General features: G+C 48.4%; 19 non-coding genes across 19 annotated transcripts; 14 read left to right on the top strand and 5 right to left on the bottom strand.

Annotated features, from left to right (window-relative positions):
• The first annotated feature begins 540 nt into the window (after positions 1-540).
• trnad-guc (transfer RNA aspartic acid (anticodon GUC)) lies at positions 541-612 on the top strand. Its single transcript has one exon. It is a non-coding gene; the product is annotated as a tRNA-Asp (tRNA).
• Positions 613-811: 199 nt separating this feature from the next.
• On the top strand, positions 812-884 carry trnam-cau (transfer RNA methionine (anticodon CAU)). Its single transcript has one exon. It is a non-coding gene; the product is annotated as a tRNA-Met (tRNA).
• Positions 885-3282: 2398 nt separating this feature from the next.
• Positions 3283-3353, bottom strand: trnag-gcc (transfer RNA glycine (anticodon GCC)). The gene has a single exon. It is a non-coding gene; the product is annotated as a tRNA-Gly (tRNA).
• A 135-nt stretch (positions 3354-3488) lies between these two features.
• trnad-guc (transfer RNA aspartic acid (anticodon GUC)) lies at positions 3489-3560 on the top strand. The gene has a single exon. It is a non-coding gene; the product is annotated as a tRNA-Asp (tRNA).
• A 199-nt stretch (positions 3561-3759) lies between these two features.
• trnam-cau (transfer RNA methionine (anticodon CAU)) lies at positions 3760-3832 on the top strand. The gene has a single exon. It is a non-coding gene; the product is annotated as a tRNA-Met (tRNA).
• Positions 3833-6812: 2980 nt separating this feature from the next.
• trnag-gcc (transfer RNA glycine (anticodon GCC)) lies at positions 6813-6883 on the bottom strand. Its single transcript has one exon. It is a non-coding gene; the product is annotated as a tRNA-Gly (tRNA).
• Positions 6884-7018: 135 nt separating this feature from the next.
• Positions 7019-7090, top strand: trnad-guc (transfer RNA aspartic acid (anticodon GUC)). The gene has a single exon. It is a non-coding gene; the product is annotated as a tRNA-Asp (tRNA).
• A 199-nt stretch (positions 7091-7289) lies between these two features.
• Positions 7290-7362, top strand: trnam-cau (transfer RNA methionine (anticodon CAU)). The gene has a single exon. It is a non-coding gene; the product is annotated as a tRNA-Met (tRNA).
• Positions 7363-9749: 2387 nt separating this feature from the next.
• Positions 9750-9820, bottom strand: trnag-gcc (transfer RNA glycine (anticodon GCC)). Its single transcript has one exon. It is a non-coding gene; the product is annotated as a tRNA-Gly (tRNA).
• Positions 9821-9955: 135 nt separating this feature from the next.
• trnad-guc (transfer RNA aspartic acid (anticodon GUC)) lies at positions 9956-10027 on the top strand. Its single transcript has one exon. It is a non-coding gene; the product is annotated as a tRNA-Asp (tRNA).
• Positions 10028-10226: 199 nt separating this feature from the next.
• trnam-cau (transfer RNA methionine (anticodon CAU)) lies at positions 10227-10299 on the top strand. Its single transcript has one exon. It is a non-coding gene; the product is annotated as a tRNA-Met (tRNA).
• A 7304-nt stretch (positions 10300-17603) lies between these two features.
• On the top strand, positions 17604-17675 carry trnad-guc (transfer RNA aspartic acid (anticodon GUC)). The gene has a single exon. It is a non-coding gene; the product is annotated as a tRNA-Asp (tRNA).
• A 198-nt stretch (positions 17676-17873) lies between these two features.
• On the top strand, positions 17874-17946 carry trnam-cau (transfer RNA methionine (anticodon CAU)). Its single transcript has one exon. It is a non-coding gene; the product is annotated as a tRNA-Met (tRNA).
• Positions 17947-20318: 2372 nt separating this feature from the next.
• Positions 20319-20389, bottom strand: trnag-gcc (transfer RNA glycine (anticodon GCC)). Its single transcript has one exon. It is a non-coding gene; the product is annotated as a tRNA-Gly (tRNA).
• Positions 20390-20524: 135 nt separating this feature from the next.
• Positions 20525-20596, top strand: trnad-guc (transfer RNA aspartic acid (anticodon GUC)). The gene has a single exon. It is a non-coding gene; the product is annotated as a tRNA-Asp (tRNA).
• Positions 20597-20795: 199 nt separating this feature from the next.
• Positions 20796-20868, top strand: trnam-cau (transfer RNA methionine (anticodon CAU)). The gene has a single exon. It is a non-coding gene; the product is annotated as a tRNA-Met (tRNA).
• Positions 20869-23847: 2979 nt separating this feature from the next.
• On the bottom strand, positions 23848-23918 carry trnag-gcc (transfer RNA glycine (anticodon GCC)). The gene has a single exon. It is a non-coding gene; the product is annotated as a tRNA-Gly (tRNA).
• Positions 23919-24053: 135 nt separating this feature from the next.
• trnad-guc (transfer RNA aspartic acid (anticodon GUC)) lies at positions 24054-24125 on the top strand. Its single transcript has one exon. It is a non-coding gene; the product is annotated as a tRNA-Asp (tRNA).
• A 199-nt stretch (positions 24126-24324) lies between these two features.
• trnam-cau (transfer RNA methionine (anticodon CAU)) lies at positions 24325-24397 on the top strand. The gene has a single exon. It is a non-coding gene; the product is annotated as a tRNA-Met (tRNA).
• Positions 24398-26503: the final 2106 nt, after the last annotated feature.

Here is a 26503-nt window from a genome sequence, read left to right as displayed (position 1 = left end):
GGCTGCAGGAACCAGGAAGAAGTGACGGGTTACGGGAACCACCAAGTCTTGACGGACTGCCACAAGCAGGAAATCGTGACACATGACTGGAACTAGGAAGTAGTGACATACTACTAGAACCAGGAAGGTACTTACCAGTGGGTTTCTTTCTTCTTCTTTAGAATGAACCCTCTTTACGATAAGACGACAACTCCACTCTGCATGTTCCTCTTTCACAGTGAACAGCAGCCAGACAGCTGATCGAGAACAGCACATGTCGACTCTGCCTTGTCATTGAACACCTGGATCTCTCCGGAACTTCAACAGCTCCAGCTGAGGGAGATTGAAAGCCGCGCTGCATTGGCCGGGAATCGAACCCGGGCCTCCCGCGTGCAGGCGAGAATTCTACCACTGAACCACCAATGCTTCCACGTGGACAAAATTCCACCACGGGAAGACATCTGGTCCAACCTCTGTGACCTCTGAGCCAATCCCCCGCCACACTGTGACCTTAACTCCTCCGGTCACGGCGGTTGAACTCACTGGGAAGCAAGGCACCTCTCCTCGTTAGTATAGTGGTGAGTATCCCCGCCTGTCACGCGGGAGACCGGGGTTCAATTCCCCGACGGGGAGTGTCTTTCTTATGCACCCATCAACGTTGGCCTTCTCCCTGTCCCTCACTGTATTTTGGCTGTTCAGGGTGTCCACGGAAAATTCCCAATCCGCATTGAATACTCTCACATCCCCCGGATGTCTGCATGTCCCAGTCAGGGTTTAAAATACATGCGGCAACAATTTTTTTTTTTTTTGGCTCCATTTTCTTGGTGTTCAGGCCTCGTTGGCGCAGTAGGCAGCGCGTCAGTCTCATAATCTGAAGGTCGTGAGTTCGAGCCTCACACGGGGCACATGTTTAGCTGACCGTCACTGTCCTTTCACTCATCAAGCCTCAGAGGGCTGCTTCCCACCTGTCGCTGTCATCCACAGCTCCACTCAGCACCAACTCTCAAGCACAGGGCAAGGGAACGCTGTTCACAGCAGTCAATCACCTCAATGGAAAAGGACACACTCCCCGTCGGGGAATTGAACCCTGGCTGGTCTGCGCTGCGGCCGCGTATAGCTTACGCTCAACTCCTTAAACTTTGCCCATTCATTTCCAATGGGAGTGTCTTACAGTGCGGATGCAATACTCGTTTTGACCACTGGTGCAAAAATAGGGGCCTTGTTTCGCTCCTTCCTCAACGTGAGGGAAAGCGGGAGTTGTTGTGTGTTTATCAGTCAGAGAGAGAGGAGCGCTGACTTTTAGCAGATTTACAACTTTTATCTCAAAGACCAGGACTACCAGAGAGACAAGGACCAGCAACACCAGAGACAGAAGGACCAAGACTGCCAGAGAATGAAGCATTTGGAACCAGGAAGCAGCGACTGAACACATGAAACAGGCTGTAGTGATGGACTACCGGAAAGAGGAAGTAGTTATGGACTCCTGTCACCAGGAAGCAGTGATGGACTACTGGAACCAGGAATCAGTGACTGAACACATGAAACAGGAAGTAGTGACGGACTACCAGAAAAAAGGAAGTAGTGATGGACTAGTAGAACCAGGAAGCAGTGGCTGACTACATGAACCAGGGAGCAGTGACTGACTACCCGAAAAAGGAAGTAGTGATGGACTAGTGGAACCACAAAGCAGTGACTGACAATTGGAACCAGGAAGCAGTGACTGACTACCAGAAAAAGGAAGTAGTGATGGACTAGTGGAACCAGGAAGTTATGACCGACTACATGAACCAGGACTTAGTCACGGACTACCAGAAAAAAGGAAGTAGTGATGGACTAGTAGAACCAGGAAGCAGTGGCTGACTACATGAACCAGGGAGCAGTGACTGACTACCCGAAAAAGGAAGTAGTGATGGACTAGTGGAACCAGGAAGTTATGACCAACTACATGAACTAGGACTTAGTCACGGACTACCAGCAAAAGGAAGTCGTGATGGACTACTGGAACCACAAAGCAGTGACTGACTATTGGAACCAAGAAGCAGTGACTGACTGATTTCAGGCTCTTCCTCAAGACACAGTGACAGTGCCCTCTTGTGGATACGGCTGCAAAAAGCACCTTTGTGGATTGATAAGAATCAGTCCGCTGGGAGCAGATTCTGTGGAATCTGAGGAGTTGAGATTTAACTCATCCGGCAAATGTTTAGCTTGGATGAAAACCGGTGTCATACGAGAGGGCTTGGGTGTTGGTGGGCTCAAAGACAACTTGAATATCCCATCTGATGGTGTGTATCGACAGTTATTCCATTTGGATGTTGTGACTGTTGGGAGTGTCCAAGAGGACGTTAAACTCCCGTTCTGAATAGCAACACACTCCCCAGATGTCTGCAGAGCCGAGGTCTCCCAGTCAGCCATTAACATGTTGGTGTGAGCGGGGGCAAACTCCTCCCCCATTGCCATTCCACTCACCTGCAGGCAAAAGTCAGCAGTGAGCTGAAAGACATTTTTGGTCGGGTTCATCTCCAGCAGCTTCAACAGTCACTGGCCAGGTCTGGTCTTATCTGGGTCAATCATATCATCACATATGACTGAGCTTAGGGTTAGGGTTAGCAAAGTGGCCAGTATACTTCCATGTTTTTCTGCTGGATTCATAGAGTCTTGGGGGTTTTGCTTTCTGATTCAGGCCTTCGGTCTTTCAGAGGAAACTCTTCTGCTGCCAGACAGGAGGCTCTGCTTGGTTCAATTAATATGAGGTAGCGAAAGGCTACACTCACCAGGAAGCAGTGACTGAATACATGAAACGGGATGTAGTGATGGACTCCTGTAACCAGGAAGTTGTGACTGACCACAGGAACCAGGAAAAGGTGACAAACTACCAGAACAAGGAAGTAGTGATGGACTACTGGAACCAGGAAGTTGAGACAAACTACCAGAACCAATTGTGGAGAGGCTGCAGGAACCAGGAAGAAGTGACAGGTTACGGGAACCACCAAGTCTTGACTGACTGCCACAAGCAGGAAATCGTGACACATGACTGGAACTAGGAAGTAGTGACATACTACTAGAACCAGGAAGGTACTTACCAGTGGGTTTTTTTTCTTCTTCTTTAGAATGAACCCTCTTTACGATAAGACGACAACTCCACTCTGCATGTTCCTCTTTCACAGTGAACAGCAGCCAGACAGCTGATCGAGAACAGCACATGTCGACTCTGCTCTTCATCCTGGAGCGGACTGCCTTGTCATTGAACACCTGGATCTCTCCGGAACTTCAACAGCTCCAGCTGAGGGAGATTGAAAGCCGCGCTGCATTGGCCGGGAATCGAACCCGGGCCTCCCGCGTGGCAGGCGAGAATTCTACCACTGAACCACCAATGCTTCCACGTGGACAAAATTCCACCATGGGAAGACATCTGGTCCAACCTCTGTGACCTCTGAGCCAATCCCCCGCCACACTGTGACCTTAACTCCTCCGGTCACGGCGGTTGAACTCACTGGGAAGCAAGGCACCTCTCCTCGTTAGTATAGTGGTGAGTATCCCCGCCTGTCACGCGGGAGACCGGGGTTCAATTCCCCGACGGGGAGTGTCTTTCTTATGCACCCATCAACGTTGGCCTTCTCCCTGTCCCTCACTGTATTTTGGCTGTTCAGGGTGTCCACGGAAAATTCCCAATCCGCATTGAATACTCTCACATCCCCCGGATGTCTGCATGTCCCAGTCAGGGTTTAAAATACATGCGGCAACAATTTTTTTTTTTTTTGGCTCCATTTTCTTGGTGTTCAGGCCTCGTTGGCGCAGTAGGCAGCGCGTCAGTCTCATAATCTGAAGGTCGTGAGTTCAAGCCTCACACGGGGCACATGTTTAGCTGACCGTCACTGTCCTTTCACTCATCAAGCCTCACAGGGCTGCTTCCCACCTGTCGCTGTCATCCACAGCTCCACTCAGCACCAACTCTCAAGCACAGGGCAAGGGAACGCTGTTCACAGCAGTCAATCACCTCAATGGAAAAGGACACACTCCCCATCGGGGAATTGAACCCTGGCTGGTCTGCGCTGCGGCCGCGTATAGCTTACGCTCAACTCCTTAAACTTTGCCCATTCATTTCCAATGGGAGTGTCTTACAGTGCGGATGCAATACTCGTTTTGACCACTGGTGCAAAAATAGGGGCCTTGTTTCGCTCCTTCCTCAACGTGAGGGAAAGCGGGAGTTGTTGTGTGTTTATCAGTCAGAGAGAGAGAGGAGCGCTGACTTTTAGCAGATTTACAACTTTTATCTCAAAGACCAGGACTACCAGAGAGACAAGGACCAGCAACACCAGAGACAGAAGGACCAAGACTGCCAGAGAATGAAGCATTTGGAACCAGGAAGCAGCGACTGAACACATGAAACAGGCTGTAGTGATGGACTACCGGAAAGAGGAAGTAGTTATGGACTCCTGTCACCAGGAAGCAGTGATGGACTACTGGAACCAGGAATCAGTGACTGAACACATGAAACAGGAAGTAGTGACGGACTACCAGAAAAAAGGAAGTAGTGATGGACTAGTAGAACCAGGAAGCAGTGGCTGACTACATGAACCAGGGAGCAGTGACTGACTACCAGAAAAAGGAAGTAGTGATGGACTAGTGGAACCAGGAAGTTATGACCGACTACATGAACCAGGACTTAGTCACGGACTACCAGAAAAAAGGAAGTAGTGATGGACTAGTAGAACCAGGAAGCAGTGGCTGACTACATGAACCAGGGAGCAGTGACTGACTACCCGAAAAAGGAAGTAGTGATGGACTAGTGGAACCAGGAAGTTATGACCAACTACATGAACTAGGACTTAGTCACGGACTACCAGCAAAAGGAAGTCGTGATGGACTACTGGAACCACAAAGCAGTGACTGACTATTGGAACCAAGAAGCAGTGACTGACTGATTTCAGGCTCTTCCTCAAGACACAGTGACAGTGCCCTCTTGTGGATACGGCTGCAAAAAGCACCTTTGTGGATTGATAGGAATCAGTCCGCTGGGAGCAGATTCTGTGGAATCTGAGGAGTTGAGATTTAACTCATCCAGCAAATGTGTAGCTTGGATGAAAACCGGTGTCATACGAGAGGGCTTGGGTGTTGGTGGGCTCAAAGACAACTTGAATATCCCATCTGATGGTGTGTATCGACAGTTATTCCATTTGGATGTTGTGACTGTTGGGAGTGTCCAAGAGGACGTTAAACTCCCGTTCTGAATAGCAACACACTCCCCAGATGTCTGCAGAGCCGAGGTCTCCCAGTCAGCCATTAACATGTTGGTGTGAGCGGGGGCAAACTCCTCCCCCATTGCCATTCCACTCACCTGCAGGCAAAAGTCAGCAGTGAGCTGAAAGACATTTTTGGTCGGGTTCATCTCCAGCAGCTTCAACAGTCACTGGCCAGGTCTGGTCTTATCTGGGTCAATCATATCATCACATATGACTGAGCTTAGGGTTAGGGTTAGCAAAGTGGCCAGTATACTTCCATGTTTTTCTGCTGGATTCATAGAGTCTTGGGGATTTTGCTTTCTGATTCAGGCCTTCCGTCTTTCAGAGGTAACTCTTCTGCTGCCAAACAGGAGGCTCTGCTTGGTTCAATTAATATGAGGTAAGGAAAGGCTACAATCACCAGGAAGCAGTGACCCACCACATGAACCAGGAAAAGGTGACGAACTACCAGAAAAAGGAAGTAGTGATGGACTACTGGGACCAGGAAGCAGTGACTGAACACATGAAGCAGGATGCAGTGATGGACTACCGGAAAGAGGAAGTGGTGATGGACTCCTGTAACAGGAAGCAATGATGGACTAATTGAACCAGGAAGCAGTGACTGAACACATCAAACAGGAAGTCGTGACGGATTAGTAGAAAAAAAGGAAGTACTGATGGACTACTGGAACCAGGAAGCAGTGGCTGACGACATGAACCAGGGAGCAGTGACTGACTGCCAGAAAAAGGACTCCTCCCCATTGCCATTCCACTCACCTGCAGGCAAAAGTCAGCAGTGAGCTGAAAGACATTTTTGGTCGGGTTCATCTCCAGCAGCTTCAACAGTCACTGGCCAGGTCTGGTCTTATCTGGGTCAATCATATCATCACATATGACTGAGCTTAGGGTTAGGGTTAGCAAAGTGGCCAGTATACTTCCATGTTTTTCTGCTGGATTCATAGAGTCTTGGGGGTTTTGCTTTCTGATTCAGGCCTTCGGTCTTTCAGAGGAAACTCTTCTGCTGCCAGACAGGAGGCTCTGCTTGGTTCAATTAATATGAGGTAGCGAAAGGCTACACTCACCAGGAAGCAGTGACTGAATACATGAAACGGGATGTAGTGATGGACTCCTGTAACCAGGAAGTTGTGACTGACCACAGGAACCAGGAAAAGGTGACAAACTACCAGAACAAGGAAGTAGTGATGGACTACTGGAACCAGGAAGTTGAGACAAACTACCAGAACCAATTGTGGAGAGGCTGCAGGAACCAGGAAGAAGTGACAGGTTACGGGAACCACCAAGTCTTGACTGACTGCCACAAGCAGGAAATCGTGACACATGACTGGAACTAGGAAGTAGTGACATACTACTAGAACCAGGAAGGTACTTACCAGTGGGTTTTTTTTCTTCTTCTTTAGAATGAACCCTCTTTACGATAAGACGACAACTCCACTCTGCATGTTCCTCTTTCACAGTGAACAGCAGCCAGACAGCTGATCGAGAACAGCACATGTCGACTCTGCTCTTCATCCTGGAGCGGACTGCCTTGTCATTGAACACCTGGATCTCTCCGGAACTTCAACAGCTCCAGCTGAGGGAGATTGAAAGCCGCGCTGCATTGGCCGGGAATCGAACCCGGGCCTCCCGCGTGGCAGGCGAGAATTCTACCACTGAACCACCAATGCTTCCACGTGGACAAAATTCCACCATGGGAAGACATCTGGTCCAACCTCTGTGACCTCTGAGCCAATCCCCCGCCACACTGTGACCTTAACTCCTCCGGTCACGGCGGTTGAACTCACTGGGAAGCAAGGCACCTCTCCTCGTTAGTATAGTGGTGAGTATCCCCGCCTGTCACGCGGGAGACCGGGGTTCAATTCCCCGACGGGGAGTGTCTTTCTTATGCACCCATCAACGTTGGCCTTCTCCCTGTCCCTCACTGTATTTTGGCTGTTCAGGGTGTCCACGGAAAATTCCCAATCCGCATTGAATACTCTCACATCCCCCGGATGTCTGCATGTCCCAGTCAGGGTTTAAAATACATGCGGCAACAATTTTTTTTTTTTTTGGCTCCATTTTCTTGGTGTTCAGGCCTCGTTGGCGCAGTAGGCAGCGCGTCAGTCTCATAATCTGAAGGTCGTGAGTTCGAGCCTCACACGGGGCACATGTTTAGCTGACCGTCACTGTCCTTTCACTCATCAAGCCTCAGAGGGCTGCTTCCCACCTGTCGCTGTCATCCACAGCTCCACTCAGCACCAACTCTCAAGCACAGGGCAAGGGAACGCTGTTCACAGCAGTCAATCACCTCAATGGAAAAGGACACACTCCCCGTCGGGGAATTGAACCCTGGCTGGTCTGCGCTGCGGCCGCGTATAGCTTACGCTCAACTCCTTAAACTTTGCCCATTCATTTCCAATGGGAGTGTCTTACAGTGCGGATGCAATACTCGTTTTGACCACTGGTGCAAAAATAGGGGCCTTGTTTCGCTCCTTCCTCAACGTGAGGGAAAGCGGGAGTTGTTGTGTGTTTATCAGTCAGAGAGAGAGGAGCGCTGACTTTTAGCAGATTTACAACTTTTATCTCAAAGACCAGGACTACCAGAGAGACAAGGACCAGCAACACCAGAGACAGAAGGACCAAGACTGCCAGAGAATGAAGCATTTGGAACCAGGAAGCAGCGACTGAACACATGAAACAGGCTGTAGTGATGGACTACCGGAAAGAGGAAGTAGTTATGGACTCCTGTCACCAGGAAGCAGTGATGGACTACTGGAACCAGGAATCAGTGACTGAACACATGAAACAGGAAGTAGTGACGGACTACCAGAAAAAAGGAAGTAGTGATGGACTAGTAGAACCAGGAAGCAGTGGCTGACTACATGAACCAGGGAGCAGTGACTGACTACCCGAAAAAGGAAGTAGTGATGGACTAGTGGAACCAGGAAGTTATGAGCGACTACATGAACCAGGACTTAGTCACGGACTACCAGCAAAAGGAAGTAGTGATGGACTACTGGAACCACAAAGCAGTGACTGACAATTGGAACCAGGAAGCAGTGACTGACTACCAGAAAAAGGAAGTAGTGATGGACTAGTGGAACCAGGAAGTTATGACCGACTACATGAACCAGGACTTAGTCACGGACTACCAGAAAAAAGGAAGTAGTGATGGACTAGTAGAACCAGGAAGCAGTGGCTGACTACATGAACCAGGGAGCAGTGACTGACTACCCGAAAAAGGAAGTAGTGATGGACTAGTGGAACCAGGAAGTTATGACCAACTACATGAACTAGGACTTAGTCACGGACTACCAGCAAAAGGAAGTCGTGATGGACTACTGGAACCACAAAGCAGTGACTGACTATTGGAACCAAGAAGCAGTGACTGACTGATTTCAGGCTCTTCCTCAAGACACAGTGACAGTGCCCTCTTGTGGATACGGCTGCAAAAAGCACCTTTGTGGATTGATAGGAATCAGTCCGCTGGGAGCAGATTCTGTGGAATCTGAGGAGTTGAGATTTAACTCATCCAGCAAATGTGTAGCTTGGATGAAAACCGGTGTCATACGAGAGGGCTTGGGTGTTGGTGGGCTCAAAGACAACTTGAATATCCCATCTGATGGTGTGTATCGACAGTTATTCCATTTGGATGTTGTGACTGTTGGGAGTGTCCAAGAGGACGTTAAACTCCCGTTCTGAATAGCAACACACTCCCCAGATGTCTGCAGAGCCGAGGTCTCCCAGTCAGCCATTAACATGTTGGTGTGAGCGGGGGCAAACTCCTCCCCCATTGCCATTCCACTCACCTGCAGGCAAAAGTCAGCAGTGAGCTGAAAGACATTTCTGGTCGGGTTCATCTCCAGCAGCTTCAACAGTCACTGGCCAGGTCTGGTCTTATCTGGGTCAATCATATCATCACATATGACTGAGCTTAGGGTTAGGGTTAGCAAAGTGGCCAGTATACTTCCATGTTTTTCTGCTGGATTCATAGAGTCTTGGGGGTTTTGCTTTCTGATTCAGGCCTTCGGTCTTTCAGAGGAAACTCTTCTTCTGCCAGACAGGAGGCTCTGCTTGGTTCAATTAATATGAGGTAGCGAAAGGCTACACTCACCAGGAAGCAGTGACTGAATACATGAAACGGGATGTAGTGATGGACTACTGGAACCAGGAAGTTGAGACAAACTACCAGAACCAGTTGTGGAGAGGCTGCAGGAAGTGACGGGTTACGGGAACCACCAAGTCTTGACGGACTGCCACAAGCAGGAAATCGTGACACATGACTGGAACTAGGAAGTAGTGACATACTACTAGAACCAGGAAGGTACTTACCAGTGGGTTTTTTTCTTCTTCTTTAGAATGAACCCTCTTTACGATAAGACGACAACTCCACTCTGCATGTTCCTCTTTCACAGTGTACAGCAGCCAGACAGCTGATCGAGAACAGCAGATGTCGACTCTGCTCTTCATCCTGGAGCGGACTGCCTTGTCATTGAACACCTGGATCTCTCCGGAACTTCAACAGCTCCAGCTGAGGGAGATTGAAAGCCGCGCTGCATTGGCCGGGAATCGAACCCGGGCCTCCCGCGTGGCAGGCGAGAATTCTACCACTGAACCACCAATGCTTCCACGTGGACAAAATTCCACCATGGGAAGACATCTGGTCCAACCTCTGTGACCTCTGAGCCAATCCCCCGCCACACTGTGACCTTAACTCCTCCGGTCACGGCGGTTGAACTCACTGGGAAGCAAGGCACCTCTCCTCGTTAGTATAGTGGTGAGTATCCCCGCCTGTCACGCGGGAGACCGGGGTTCAATTCCCCGACGGGGAGTGTCTTTCTTATGCACCCATCAACGTTGGCCTTCTCCCTGTCCCTCACTGTATTTTGGCTGTTCAGGGTGTCCACGGAAAATTCCCAATCCGCATTGAATACTCTCACATCCCCCGGATGTCTGCATGTCCCAGTCAGGGTTTAAAATACATGCGGCAACAATTTTTTTTTTTTTTGGCTCCATTTTCTTGGTGTTCAGGCCTCGTTGGCGCAGTAGGCAGCGCGTCAGTCTCATAATCTGAAGGTCGTGAGTTCGAGCCTCACACGGGGCACATGTTTAGCTGACCGTCACTGTCCTTTCACTCATCAAGCCTCAGAGGGCTGCTTTCCACCTGTCGCTGTCATCCACAGCTCCACTCAGCACCAACTCTCAAGCACAGGGCAAGGGAACGCTGTTCACAGCAGTCAATCACCTCAATGGAAAAGGACACACTCCCCGTCGGGGAATTGAACCCTGGCTGGTCTGCGCTGCGGCCGCGTATAGCTTACGCTCAACTCCTTAAACTTTGCCCATTCATTTCCAATGGGAGTGTCTTACAGTGCGGATGCAATACTCGTTTTGACCACTGGTGCAAAAATAGGGGCCTTGTTTCGCTCCTTCCTCAACGTGAGGGAAAGCGGGAGTTGTTGTGTGTTTATCAGTCAGAGAGAGAGAGGAGCGCTGACTTTTAGCAGATTTACAACTTTTATCTCAAAGACCAGGACTACCAGAGAGACAAGGACCAGCAACACCAGAGACAGAAGGACCAAGACTGCCAGAGAATGAAGCATTTGGAACCAGGAAGCAGCGACTGAACACATGAAACAGGCTGTAGTGATGGACTACCGGAAAGAGGAAGTAGTTATGGACTCCTGTCACCAGGAAGCAGTGATGGACTACTGGAACCAGGAATCAGTGACTGAACACATGAAACAGGAAGTAGTGACGGACTACCAGAAAAAAGGAAGTAGTGATGGACTAGTAGAACCAGGAAGCAGTGGCTGACTACATGAACCAGGGAGCAGTGACTGACTACCAGAAAAAGGAAGTAGTGATGGACTAGTGGAACCAGGAAGTTATGACCGACTACATGAACCAGGACTTAGTCACGGACTACCAGAAAAAAGGAAGTAGTGATGGACTAGTAGAACCAGGAAGCAGTGGCTGACTACATGAACCAGGGAGCAGTGACTGACTACCCGAAAAAGGAAGTAGTGATGGACTAGTGGAACCAGGAAGTTATGACCAACTACATGAACTAGGACTTAGTCACGGACTACCAGCAAAAGGAAGTCGTGATGGACTACTGGAACCACAAAGCAGTGACTGACTATTGGAACCAAGAAGCAGTGACTGACTGATTTCAGGCTCTTCCTCAAGACACAGTGACAGTGCCCTCTTGTGGATACGGCTGCAAAAAGCACCTTTGTGGATTGATAGGAATCAGTCCGCTGGGAGCAGATTCTGTGGAATCTGAGGAGTTGAGATTTAACTCATCCAGCAAATGTGTAGCTTGGATGAAAACCGGTGTCATACGAGAGGGCTTGGGTGTTGGTGGGCTCAAAGACAACTTGAATATCCCATCTGATGGTGTGTATCGACAGTTATTCCATTTGGATGTTGTGACTGTTGGGAGTGTCCAAGAGGACGTTAAACTCCCGTTCTGAATAGCAACACACTCCCCAGATGTCTGCAGAGCCGAGGTCTCCCAGTCAGCCATTAACATGTTGGTGTGAGCGGGGGCAAACTCCTCCCCCATTGCCATTCCACTCACCTGCAGGCAAAAGTCAGCAGTGAGCTGAAAGACATTTTTGGTCGGGTTCATCTCCAGCAGCTTCAACAGTCACTGGCCAGGTCTGGTCTTATCTGGGTCAATCATATCATCACATATGACTGAGCTTAGGGTTAGGGTTAGCAAAGTGGCCAGTATACTTCCATGTTTTTCTGCTGGATTCATAGAGTCTTGGGGATTTTGCTTTCTGATTCAGGCCTTCCGTCTTTCAGAGGTAACTCTTCTGCTGCCAAACAGGAGGCTCTGCTTGGTTCAATTAATATGAGGTAAGGAAAGGCTACAATCACCAGGAAGCAGTGACCCACCACATGAACCAGGAAAAGGTGACGAACTACCAGAAAAAGGAAGTAGTGATGGACTACTGGGACCAGGAAGCAGTGACTGAACACATGAAGCAGGATGCAGTGATGGACTACCGGAAAGAGGAAGTGGTGATGGACTCCTGTAACAGGAAGCAATGATGGACTAATTGAACCAGGAAGCAGTGACTGAACACATCAAACAGGAAGTCGTGACGGATTAGTAGAAAAAAAGGAAGTACTGATGGACTACTGGAACCAGGAAGCAGTGGCTGACGACATGAACCAGGGAGCAGTGACTGACTGCCAGAAAAAGGACTCCTCCCCATTGCCATTCCACTCACCTGCAGGCAAAAGTCAGCAGTGAGCTGAAAGACATTTTTGGTCGGGTTCATCTCCAGCAGCTTCAACAGTCACTGGCCAGGTCTGGTCTTATCTGGGTCAATCATATCATCACATATGACTGAGCTTAGGGTTAGGGTTAGCAAAGTGGCCAGTATACTTCCATGTTTTTCTGCTGGATTCATAGAGTCTTGGGGGTTTTGCTTTCTGATTCAGGCCTTCGGTCTTTCAGAGGAAACTCTTCTGCTGCCAGACAGGAGGCTCTGCTTGGTTCAATTAATATGAGGTAGCGAAAGGCTACACTCACCAGGAAGCAGTGACTGAATACATGAAACGGGATGTAGTGATGGACTCCTGTAACCAGGAAGTTGTGACTGACCACAGGAACCAGGAAAAGGTGACAAACTACCAGAACAAGGAAGTAGTGATGGACTACTGGAACCAGGAAGTTGAGACAAACTACCAGAACCAATTGTGGAGAGGCTGCAGGAACCAGGAAGAAGTGACAGGTTACGGGAACCACCAAGTCTTGACTGACTGCCACAAGCAGGAAATCGTGACACATGACTGGAACTAGGAAGTAGTGACATACTACTAGAACCAGGAAGGTACTTACCAGTGGGTTTTTTTTCTTCTTCTTTAGAATGAACCCTCTTTACGATAAGACGACAACTCCACTCTGCATGTTCCTCTTTCACAGTGAACAGCAGCCAGACAGCTGATCGAGAACAGCACATGTCGACTCTGCTCTTCATCCTGGAGCGGACTGCCTTGTCATTGAACACCTGGATCTCTCCGGAACTTCAACAGCTCCAGCTGAGGGAGATTGAAAGCCGCGCTGCATTGGCCGGGAATCGAACCCGGGCCTCCCGCGCGGCCGCCGGGGATTCTTTAGCTAAACGGCCCTAAACCGTTCCCATTCATTCTCTATGGCAGTGCTAAACCGCTCCCTGTGGTAGTGAACAATGGGGAAGAGGGTGCAGTTACACGTTTGGCCACCGGAGTCGCTGTGGCCGCCGCCCCATTGATTCCAATGGGAACCGTCATCTGCATTCATTCCTGTCTGTGGCTTCAGCACGACAACAAGGTGAGCAACTTTATCCTCCTGGAGTTGACTGGACTTATAAATGTTCTGGTTATTTTTACTTCATAAAACGTATAAAATGCCAATTAAATCGTAACTTAAGGCTGAGCTTGTAGAAGTGTTTAAATCATTGTGTTTAGTCGTGATGGTCTGTTTAAAACTGAATTTATCAGCTGGGTAATAATACGTGATGTTTAATGTCTTGGTATAGTGTTTTAGGTCGATTTATGTCACTGTTTATTTTTACACATCTTGAATTGAACTATTTTGTCCGTAATCAGTTCAAAACAGTCTTTATCGACTTAAATTGGCATTAACGTTAGCTAACACGACGTAACTTTTTCAACATTTACGGAGCAATTCCCCAACAAATACAGCATTTTACTGACAGTGTTGTGTTAGTATGTCAACCTTTTTAACATCACTGGCTTCTTTGTTAATCACTTTTGGACTTAATTTACCAGTACATGGGTAATAGTGTTTTATTGGTAGAAATCCTGTTGTAAATGCTTCATTTATCCTCTTTGTTTATCATAACGGGGAATCATACTTGTCTACTACGTCTGTGAGTTGATTTATTGCAGTTTAATACACTATTAAGTTTTGTAGATATGCATATGTTTTCATTTCTCCTCTGTAATGGTGTTGTCTATGCATTAAGTAAATCAGCAAACATGTTTTACTCATAAACTATCCTTGATTCAAGTTTATTGGTTGTAACTAATGCAAAAAAGTAATAAATAAAGCTCTGTGGTTCTGAAGTCTTGTAATGGACCACAACTATGAGAACACATCATTCATGTATCATAATCGTGAAATATGAATATAATTTTCCACAGGATATTTACATGAGCTAAAGATTGAATGCCTTTGAATGGTTTGGAATGAATTTGAATTCGTTTCTTTTTATCTGTCTCTGCAGCAAAATGATGAGGCCAGAAGAATCAAGGAGACTCCATCCATGAAGGACCGGAGTGCTGCTGTGAAGGAGGAGCTGGTCAGACAGAGGGAGAGAGGAGCAGAGGCTCCTGGGAGAGGAGCTGCTGCAGTTTGGAGCTACAAGGGGAAGTCCTTCCGCTGGCTCCTGGTAGAATGATGTGGGTTACACTTTGTACCTCATCAAGAGTCAGCAGAGAGAGGAGGCTGCTGGAGTTGTGATGACTGAGGGGCCGAGCAAAGACAGCCTGATGTCCTTCCGTCGCTACGCCCTCAGCTTTCAGGAGATCAATGATCTCCTCCAGTATGAGGCACAAAAACCAGCTGTGGCCGCTCCTGCTGCTGAGGATGACCAGCTGGTTGGGTTTGGTGCCCGAGCCAGCAGGACCTGGAGGGAGGTCTGGGACAGCAGGGAGGACGGCTATGCAGCCTTCATTCTGAAGAGGAAGTGTGCTCCCGGAACCAAGATGCACAAACTGCAGCAAAACCTCCAAAAGAGACAGAAGCTCTCCTCTGGCCCTGCCTCCTCCTCTTCTGTCTCCTCTTCTCCTCTTCCCACTCCTGTCTCTCCGGTCTCTGTCTCTCTCTCTCCCCTCTGTCTCTCTGTCTGTCTCCCTCTCTCTCCCCTCTGTCTCTCCCTCTGTCTCCCTCTCTCTCCCCTCTGTCTCTCCGTCTGTCTCCCTCTCTCTCCCCTCTGTCTCTCCCTCTGTCTCCCTCTCTCTCCCCTCTGTCTCTCCCTCTGTCTCCCTCTCTCTCCCCTCAGTCTCTCCCCTCTCTGCCCTCCCCACCTCTGTCTCCATCACTGCTTCAGCTGAACCTGTGGGTGAGTAAACATTCAGAAGTTTAAAATTGATTGTATTTTGCTACACAACAGCATTTTACTCTCTTTTAATGTTATTAAAACAGCAGTCTTGTGTTTTTACTTTTTCTTATGTGCAGAAATGGATGAAGATGATGAGCTGGAGAGGTCAATGCTCAGCATCTCCACTGAGCTTTTTGAAATCTGTAAGGACCCATCAGACCCACCTGGGTGCACGGTTTTGTGTAGGTTGTAATAAGTACATATTTGATTTATCTTGCAGATTCCTCTGCTCCTGCTCCAGTCACCCAGCGGCAGCAGCCCTCAGGTTCACAGAGACATTCAGTGTGGACTATTTTGGGACATGTTCTGGTCCTATGCATGAGTTCAAACGTTCATGACCACGTTCCGGTCACTTTATGCTCGGTTCCTTTCATGTCTGTTCTACCAAAAGTCCAAGTGACTATGAATTGATGCATTCTGCATTGAGGGTAAGCTATATTTTTATTAAGCATGCTTGTGAAATTGAATGAGGTGGTGAGTGGTGGTTTCAACTTAACATTTGATGTGAGTGCTTCCTCTGCTCAAACATTTATTGTTATTCTGATTACAAACTAACACTTGATAAGTTCAGTCCTCTCGAAACAAAATTTAACAAGTCAAGCAGATGAGCAGAAGAGGTTAAGGTTGAATGTTGTGTGAATTGGACTAACATGTGTGTAAATACTGTAAATGACAATGTATCAGTAATATGAAGTAACTGAGTCTTCCTCTCTACAGCTGCTCAATCTGCGGCCAGAGATTCTGCTCAGGCCTCCTCTGCTGCCCTGGAATCAGGAGACGGTACAAATAAAGCACTCTACAAAAGCTCAGTGCATACTTTACATTCACAAAGTCCAGATTTACAGTGAAATACTAACATCTGTCCTCTCTCCTCAGCTGTGGCTCCTCTGCAGACCCCTGTCCCTCTTCCACCGGAGCTGAAGTTTCTCCTTCCAGACTCCAGAGACTCCTCTGCTCCAGGTCTGATTGTAGAACACATTTGTTCTTAAATCCTACAACACACTTTCTATATTCTATGTGTTTATTCTTTGTTTCAGAAACTCTCTCCACCCCTGGTGCTCCTCCTGCAGCGCCCATTCATCCCACAGCAGAGCTTCTGAGGGATCAGAGTCCCCGAGGTGTGAAATGTTCTTACAGATGCAGCTCATTAAACTACAGGGGTCAGAAAGATACATCAGACACTTCAGAAATCAAATGCTTTCCTCATTTAGAGGGTTACGGTTACCGACAGACACCTGGTGGACTGATCCTTCACCTCTGTCCTGCTCTGCACTAAACCCTGGTCCTGCAGTCCTCCAGCCCTGCACTGAAGCCCTGGAGGTGATCTGTGTGGCCTCCATATCCAGTCGACTCTGCAGAAGGAAACGTTTAAAATAAAGTGTGAAAAGAAAACATGGTATTCAAATAAAGATTACTATAAATTATAAAGTAAATAACATTATGATGATGATCATAATTATTATTAATATTCATATTATTATATATTATTACTATTGTTGTTGTTGTTGTTGTTGTTGTTGTCATTGTTGTTGCTGTTGTTTTTAATACATATCTCAATTGTCAGCGCCTTTATTTAAATTTTTAAAGTATGGACCACTCCACCAAGTCAGTAAATCCATCCATCCATCCATCCATCCAAAACACCAAAAAAGAATGTTACATTTCTAAACATATTTACTGCACATGTCAGCCCAGAACAGGTATTATTTTGTTCTGATTTGTTTGACACAGAGAGTCTTAAGTTAGCATTCTTGTTTTTGTTGTAAATATATGTTTTAAATGTAAATATTGTGTATATATTTATTAACATTATAAGCCAATGTTGAAACCTGTTGTACATATTGTAAAGTATTAAAATCACAGTACTGTAAAATAAACATTTGAAGTGATTTGGATTGACTTCTCAATTCTATAAATATATCATCAATATAATATTTAAATGTAAGTGTAATTCACGGGCCTGCCCCTGACTCGCGCACTTGCGGCATTAGAATGAATGGAAACAAATCCCTGCAATCTGATTGGCTGGAATGCCGGCGCCCCACGTGGCTGGCAGGCTCGCTCTGATTGGCTGGCTGTCTGAGCCCACAACACACGACTGGCCCCCGCGTGGCAGGCGAGAATTCTACCACTGAACCACCAATGCTTCCACGTGGACAAAATTCCACCATGGGAAGACATCTGGTCCAACCTCTGTGACCTCTGAGCCAATCCCCCGCCACACTGTGACCTTAACTCCTCCGGTCACGGCGGTTGAACTCACTGGGAAGCAAGGCACCTCTCCTCGTTAGTATAGTGGTGAGTATCCCCGCCTGTCACGCGGGAGACCGGGGTTCAATTCCCCGACGGGGAGTGTCTTTCTTATGCACCCATCAACGTTGGCCTTCTCCCTGTCCCTCACTGTATTTTGGCTGTTCAGGGTGTCCACGGAAAATTCCCAATCCGCATTGAATACTCTCACATCCCCCGGATGTCTGCATGTCCCAGTCAGGGTTTAAAATACATGCGGCAACAATTTTTTTTTTTTTGGCTCCATTTTCTTGGTGTTCAGGCCTCGTTGGCGCAGTAGGCAGCGCGTCAGTCTCATAATCTGAAGGTCGTGAGTTCGAGCCTCACACGGGGCACATGTTTAGCTGACCGTCACTGTCCTTTCACTCATCAAGCCTCAGAGGGCTGCTTCCCACCTGTCGCTGTCATCCACAGCTCCACTCAGCACCAACTCTCAAGCACAGGGCAAGGGAACGCTGTTCACAGCAGTCAATCACCTCAATGGAAAAGGACACACTCCCCGTCGGGGAATTGAACCCTGGCTGGTCTGCGCTGCGGCCGCGTATAGCTTACGCTCAACTCCTTAAACTTTGCCCATTCATTTCCAATGGGAGTGTCTTACAGTGCGGATGCAATACTCGTTTTGACCACTGGTGCAAAAATAGGGGCCTTGTTTCGCTCCTTCCTCAACGTGAGGGAAAGCGGGAGTTGTTGTGTGTTTATCAGTCAGAGAGAGAGGAGCGCTGACTTTTAGCAGATTTACAACTTTTATCTCAAAGACCAGGACTACCAGAGAGACAAGGACCAGCAACACCAGAGACAGAAGGACCAAGACTGCCAGAGAATGAAGCATTTGGAACCAGGAAGCAGCGACTGAACACATGAAACAGGCTGTAGTGATGGACTACCGGAAAGAGGAAGTAGTTATGGACTCCTGTCACCAGGAAGCAGTGATGGACTACTGGAACCAGGAATCAGTGACTGAACACATGAAACAGGAAGTAGTGACGGACTACCAGAAAAAAGGAAGTAGTGATGGACTAGTAGAACCAGGAAGCAGTGGCTGACTACATGAACCAGGGAGCAGTGACTGACTACCCGAAAAAGGAAGTAGTGATGGACTAGTGGAACCAGGAAGTTATGAGCGACTACATGAACCAGGACTTAGTCACGGACTACCAGCAAAAGGAAGTAGTGATGGACTACTGGAACCACAAAGCAGTGACTGACAATTGGAACCAGGAAGCAGTGACTGACTACCAGAAAAAGGAAGTAGTGATGGACTAGTGGAACCAGGAAGTTATGACCGACTACATGAACCAGGACTTAGTCACGGACTACCAGAAAAAGGAAGTAGTGATGGACTAGTAGAACCAGGAAGCAGTGGCTGACTACATGAACCAGGGAGCAGTGACTGACTACCCGAAAAAGGAAGTAGTGATGGACTAGTGGAACCAGGAAGTTATGACCAACTACATGAACTAGGACTTAGTCACGGACTACCAGCAAAAGGAAGTCGTGATGGACTACTGGAACCACAAAGCAGTGACTGACTATTGGAACCAAGAAGCAGTGACTGACTGATTTCAGGCTCTTCCTCAAGACACAGTGACAGTGCCCTCTTGTGGATACGGCTGCAAAAAGCACCTTTGTGGATTGATAGGAATCAGTCCGCTGGGAGCAGATTCTGTGGAATCTGAGGAGTTGAGATTTAACTCATCCAGCAAATGTGTAGCTTGGATGAAAACCGGTGTCATACGAGAGGGCTTGGGTGTTGGTGGGCTCAAAGACAACTTGAATATCCCATCTGATGGTGTGTATCGACAGTTATTCCATTTGGATGTTGTGACTGTTGGGAGTGTCCAAGAGGACGTTAAACTCCCGTTCTGAATAGCAACACACTCCCCAGATGTCTGCAGAGCCGAGGTCTCCCAGTCAGCCATTAACATGTTGGTGTGAGCGGGGGCAAACTCCTCCCCCATTGCCATTCCACTCACCTGCAGGCAAAAGTCAGCAGTGAGCTGAAAGACATTTCTGGTCGGGTTCATCTCCAGCAGCTTCAACAGTCACTGGCCAGGTCTGGTCTTATCTGGGTCAATCATATCATCACATATGACTGAGCTTAGGGTTAGGGTTAGCAAAGTGGCCAGTATACTTCCATGTTTTTCTGCTGGATTCATAGAGTCTTGGGGGTTTTGCTTTCTGATTCAGGCCTTCGGTCTTTCAGAGGAAACTCTTCTTCTGCCAGACAGGAGGCTCTGCTTGGTTCAATTAATATGAGGTAGCGAAAGGCTACACTCACCAGGAAGCAGTGACTGAATACATGAAACGGGATGTAGTGATGGACTACTGGAACCAGGAAGTTGAGACAAACTACCAGAACCAGTTGTGGAGAGGCTGCAGGAAGTGACGGGTTACGGGAACCACCAAGTCTTGACGGACTGCCACAAGCAGGAAATCGTGACACATGACTGGAACTAGGAAGTAGTGACATACTACTAGAACCAGGAAGGTACTTACCAGTGGGTTTTTTTCTTCTTCTTTAGAATGAACCCTCTTTACGATAAGACGACAACTCCACTCTGCATGTTCCTCTTTCACAGTGTACAGCAGCCAGACAGCAGATGTCGACTCTGCTCTTCATCCTGGAGCGGACTGCCTTGTCATTGAACACCTGGATCTCTCCGGAACTTCAACAGCTCCAGCTGAGGGAGATTGAAAGCCGCGCTGCATTGGCCGGGAATCGAACCCGGGCCTCCCGCGTGGCAGGCGAGAATTCTACCACTGAACCACCAATGCTTCCACGTGGACAAAATTCCACCATGGGAAGACATCTGGTCCAACCTCTGTGACCTCTGAGCCAATCCCCCGCCACACTGTGACCTTAACTCCTCCGGTCACGGCGGTTGAACTCACTGGGAAGCAAGGCACCTCTCCTCGTTAGTATAGTGGTGAGTATCCCCGCCTGTCACGCGGGAGACCGGGGTTCAATTCCCCGACGGGGAGCGTCTTTCTTATGCACCCATCAACGTTGGCCTTCTCCCTGTCCCTCACTGCATTTTGGCTGTTCAGGGTGTCCACGGAAAATTCCCAATCCGCATTGAATACTCTCACATCCCCCGGATGTCTGCATGTCCCAGTCAGGGTTTAAAATACATGCGGCAACAATTTTTTTTTTTTTTGGCTCCATTCTCTTGGTGTTCAGGCCTCGTTGGCGCAGTAGGCAGCGCGTCAGTCTCATAATCTGAAGGTCGTGAGTTCGAGCCTCACACGGGGCACATGTTTAGCTGACCGTCACTGTCCTTTCACTCATCAAGCCTCAGAGGGCTGCTTTCCACCTGTCGCTGTCATCCACAGCTCCACTCAGCACCAACTCTCAAGCACAGGGCAAGGGAACGCTGTTCACAGCAGTCAATCACCTCAATGGAAAAGGACACACTCCCCGTCGGGGAATTGAACCCTGGCTGGTCTGCGCTGCGGCCGCGTATAGCTTACGCTCAACTCCTTAAACTTTGCCCATTCATTTCCAATGGGAGTGTCTTACAGTGCGGATGCAATACTCGTTTTGACCACTGGTGCAAAAATAGGGGCCTTGTTTCGCTCCTTCCTCAACGTGAGGGAAAGCGGGAGTTGTTGTGTGTTTATCAGTCAGAGAGAGAGAGGAGCGCTGACTTTTAGCAGATTTACAACTTTTATCTCAAAGACCAGGACTACCAGAGAGACAAGGACCAGCAACACCAGAGACAGAAGGACCAAGACTGCCAGAGAATGAAGCATTTGGAACCAGGAAGCAGCGACTGAACACATGAAACAGGCTGTAGTGATGGACTACCGGAAAGAGGAAGTAGTTATGGACTCCTGTCACCAGGAAGCAGTGATGGACTACTGGAACCAGGAATCAGTGACTGAACACATGAAACAGGAAGTAGTGACGGACTACCAGAAAAAAGGAAGTAGTGATGGACTAGTAGAACCAGGAAGCAGTGGCTGACTACATGAACCAGGGAGCAGTGACTGACTACCAGAAAAAGGAAGTAGTGATGGACTAGTGGAACCAGGAAGTTATGACCGACTACATGAACCAGGACTTAGTCACGGACTACCAGAAAAAAGGAAGTAGTGATGGACTAGTAGAACCAGGAAGCAGTGGCTGACTACATGAACCAGGGAGCAGTGACTGACTACCCGAAAAAGGAAGTAGTGATGGACTAGTGGAACCAGGAAGTTATGACCAACTACATGAACTAGGACTTAGTCACGGACTACCAGCAAAAGGAAGTCGTGATGGACTACTGGAACCACAAAGCAGTGACTGACTATTGGAACCAAGAAGCAGTGACTGACTGATTTCAGGCTCTTCCTCAAGACACAGTGACAGTGCCCTCTTGTGGATACGGCTGCAAAAAGCACCTTTGTGGATTGATAGGAATCAGTCCGCTGGGAGCAGATTCTGTGGAATCTGAGGAGTTGAGATTTAACTCATCCAGCAAATGTGTAGCTTGGATGAAAACCGGTGTCATACGAGAGGGCTTGGGTGTTGGTGGGCTCAAAGACAACTTGAATATCCCATCTGATGGTGTGTATCGACAGTTATTCCATTTGGATGTTGTGACTGTTGGGAGTGTCCAAGAGGACGTTAAACTCCCGTTCTGAATAGCAACACACTCCCCAGATGTCTGCAGAGCCGAGGTCTCCCAGTCAGCCATTAACATGTTGGTGTGAGCGGGGGCAAACTCCTCCCCCATTGCCATTCCACTCACCTGCAGGCAAAAGTCAGCAGTGAGCTGAAAGACATTTTTGGTCGGGTTCATCTCCAGCAGCTTCAACAGTCACTGGCCAGGTCTGGTCTTATCTGGGTCAATCATATCATCACATATGACTGAGCTTAGGGTTAGGGTTAGCAAAGTGGCCAGTATACTTCCATGTTTTTCTGCTGGATTCATAGAGTCTTGGGGATTTTGCTTTCTGATTCAGGCCTTCCGTCTTTCAGAGGTAACTCTTCTGCTGCCAAACAGGAGGCTCTGCTTGGTTCAATTAATATGAGGTAAGGAAAGGCTACAATCACCAGGAAGCAGTGACCCACCACATGAACCAGGAAAAGGTGACGAACTACCAGAAAAAGGAAGTAGTGATGGACTACTGGGACCAGGAAGCAGTGACTGAACACATGAAGCAGGATGCAGTGATGGACTACCGGAAAGAGGAAGTGGTGATGGACTCCTGTAACAGGAAGCAATGATGGACTAATTGAACCAGGAAGCAGTGACTGAACACATCAAACAGGAAGTCGTGACGGATTAGTAGAAAAAAAGGAAGTACTGATGGACTACTGGAACCAGGAAGCAGTGGCTGACGACATGAACCAGGGAGCAGTGACTGACTGCCAGAAAAGGACTCCTCCCCATTGCCATTCCACTCACCTGCAGGCAAAAGTCAGCAGTGAGCTGAAAGACATTTTTGGTCGGGTTCATCTCCAGCAGCTTCAACAGTCACTGGCCAGGTCTGGTCTTATCTGGGTCAATCATATCATCACATATGACTGAGCTTAGGGTTAGGGTTAGCAAAGTGGCCAGTATACTTCCATGTTTTTCTGCTGGATTCATAGAGTCTTGGGGGTTTTGCTTTCTGATTCAGGCCTTCGGTCTTTCAGAGGAAACTCTTCTGCTGCCAGACAGGAGGCTCTGGTTGGTTCAATTAACATGAGGTAGCGAAAGGCTACACTCACCAGGAAGCAGTGACTGAATACATGAAACGGGATGTAGTGATGGACTCCTGTAACCAGGAAGTTGTGACTGACCACAGGAACCAGGAAAAGGTGACAAACTACCAGAACAAGGAAGTAGTGATGGACTACTGGAACCAGGAAGTTGAGACAAACTACCAGAACCAATTGTGGAGAGGCTGCAGGAACCAGGAAGAAGTGACAGGTTACGGGAACCACCAAGTCTTGACTGACTGCCACAAGCAGGAAATCGTGACACATGACTGGAACTAGGAAGTAGTGACATACTACTAGAACCAGGAAGGTACTTACCAGTGGGTTTTTTTTCTTCTTCTTTAGAATGAACCCTCTTTACGATAAGACGACAACTCCACTCTGCATGTTCCTCTTTCACAGTGAACAGCAGCCAGACAGCTGATCGAGAACAGCACATGTCGACTCTGCTCTTCATCCTGGAGCGGACTGCCTTGTCATTGAACACCTGGATCTCTCCGGAACTTCAACAGCTCCAGCTGAGGGAGATTGAAAGCCGCGCTGCATTGGCCGGGAATCGAACCCGGGCCTCCCGCGTGGCAGGCGAGAATTCTACCACTGAACCACCAATGCTTCCACGTGGACAAAATTCCACCATGGGAAGACATCTGGTCCAACCTCTGTGACCTCTGAGCCAATCCCCCGCCACACTGTGACCTTAACTCCTCCGGTCACGGCGGTTGAACTCACTGGGAAGCAAGGCACCTCTCCTCGTTAGTATAGTGGTGAGTATCCCCGCCTGTCACGCGGGAGACCGGGGTTCAATTCCCCGACGGGGAGTGTCTTTCTTATGCACCCATCAACGTTGGCCTTCTCCCTGTCCCTCACTGTATTTTGGCTGTTCAGGGTGTCCACGGAAAATTCCCAATCCGCATTGAATACTCTCACATCCCCCGGATGTCTGCATGTCCCAGTCAGGGTTTAAAATACATGCGGCAACAATTTTTTTTTTTTTTGGCTCCATTTTCTTGGTGTTCAGGCCTCGTTGGCGCAGTAGGCAGCGCGTCAGTCTCATAATCTGAAGGTCGTGAGTTCGAGCCTCACACGGGGCACATGTTTAGCTGACCGTCACTGTCCTTTCACTCATCAAGCCTCAGAGGGCTGCTTCCCACCTGTCGCTGTCATCCACAGCTCCACTCAGCACCAACTCTCAAGCACAGGGCAAGGGAACGCTGTTCACAGCAGTCAATCACCTCAATGGAAAAGGACACACTCCCCGTCGGGGAATTGAACCCTGGCTGGTCTGCGCTGCGGCCGCGTATAGCTTACGCTCAACTCCTTAAACTTTGCCCATTCATTTCCAATGGGAGTGTCTTACAGTGCGGATGCAATACTCGTTTTGACCACTGGTGCAAAAATAGGGGCCTTGTTTCGCTCCTTCCTCAACGTGAGGGAAAGCGGGAGTTGTTGTGTGTTTATCAGTCAGAGAGAGAGGAGCGCTGACTTTTAGCAGATTTACAACTTTTATCTCAAAGACCAGGACTACCAGAGAGACAAGGACCAGCAACACCAGAGACAGAAGGACCAAGACTGCCAGAGAATGAAGCATTTGGAACCAGGAAGCAGCGACTGAACACATGAAACAGGCTGTAGTGATGGACTACCGGAAAGAGGAAGTAGTTATGGACTCCTGTCACCAGGAAGCAGTGATGGACTACTGGAACCAGGAATCAGTGACTGAACACATGAAACAGGAAGTAGTGACGGACTACCAGAAAAAAGGAAGTAGTGATGGACTAGTAGAACCAGGAAGCAGTGGCTGACTACATGAACCAGGGAGCAGTGACTGACTACCCGAAAAAGGAAGTAGTGATGGACTAGTGGAACCAGGAAGTTATGAGCGACTACATGAACCAGGACTTAGTCACGGACTACCAGCAAAAGGAAGTAGTGATGGACTACTGGAACCACAAAGCAGTGACTGACAATTGGAACCAGGAAGCAGTGACTGACTACCAGAAAAAGGAAGTAGTGATGGACTAGTGGAACCAGGAAGTTATGACCGACTACATGAACCAGGACTTAGTCACGGACTACCAGAAAAAAGGAAGTAGTGATGGACTAGTAGAACCAGGAAGCAGTGGCTGACTACATGAACCAAGAAGCAGTGACTGACTACCCAAAAAAGGAAGTAGTGATGGACTAGTGGAACCAGGAAGTTATGACCAACTACATGAACTAGGACTTAGTCACGGACTACCAGCAAAAGGAAGTCGTGATGGACTACTGGAACCACAAAGCAGTGACTGACTATTGGAACCAAGAAGCAGTGACTGACTGATTTCAGGCTCTTCCTCAAGACACAGTGACAGTGCCCTCTTGTGGATACGGCTGCAAAAAGCACCTTTGTGGATTGATAGGAATCAGTCCGCTGGGAGCAGATTCTGTGGAATCTGAGGAGTTGAGATTTAACTCATCCAGCAAATGTGTAGCTTGGATGAAAACCGGTGTCATACGAGAGGGCTTGGGTGTTGGTGGGCTCAAAGACAACTTGAATATCCCATCTGATGGTGTGTATCGACAGTTATTCCATTTGGATGTTGTGACTGTTGGGAGTGTCCAAGAGGACGTTAAACTCCCGTTCTGAATAGCAACACACTCCCCAGATGTCTGCAGAGCCGAGGTCTCCCAGTCAGCCATTAACATGTTGGTGTGAGCGGGGGCAAACTCCTCCCCCATTGCCATTCCACTCACCTGCAGGCAAAAGTCAGCAGTGAGCTGAAAGACATTTCTGGTCGGGTTCATCTCCAGCAGCTTCAACAGTCACTGGCCAGGTCTGGTCTTATCTGGGTCAATCATATCATCACATATGACTGAGCTTAGGGTTAGGGTTAGCAAAGTGGCCAGTATACTTCCATGTTTTTCTGCTGGATTCATAGAGTCTTGGGGGTTTTGCTTTCTGATTCAGGCCTTCGGTCTTTCAGAGGAAACTCTTCTTCTGCCAGACAGGAGGCTCTGCTTGGTTCAATTAATATGAGGTAGCGAAAGGCTACACTCACCAGGAAGCAGTGTGATGGACTACTGGAACCAGGAAGTTGAGACAACTACCAGAACCAGTTGTGGAGAGGCTGCAGGAAGTGACGGGTTACGGGAACCACCAAGTCTTGACGGACTGCCACAAGCAGGAAATCGTGACACATGACTGGAACTAGGAAGTA

This window comes from Salarias fasciatus, unplaced genomic scaffold, assembly GCF_902148845.1.
Source record: "Salarias fasciatus unplaced genomic scaffold, fSalaFa1.1, whole genome shotgun sequence".
NCBI classification, from domain to species: Eukaryota; Metazoa; Chordata; class Actinopteri; order Blenniiformes; family Blenniidae; genus Salarias; species Salarias fasciatus.
The sequence above is the reverse complement of the archived record's forward strand: the minus strand, read 5'-3'. Positions and strand labels throughout refer to the sequence as shown.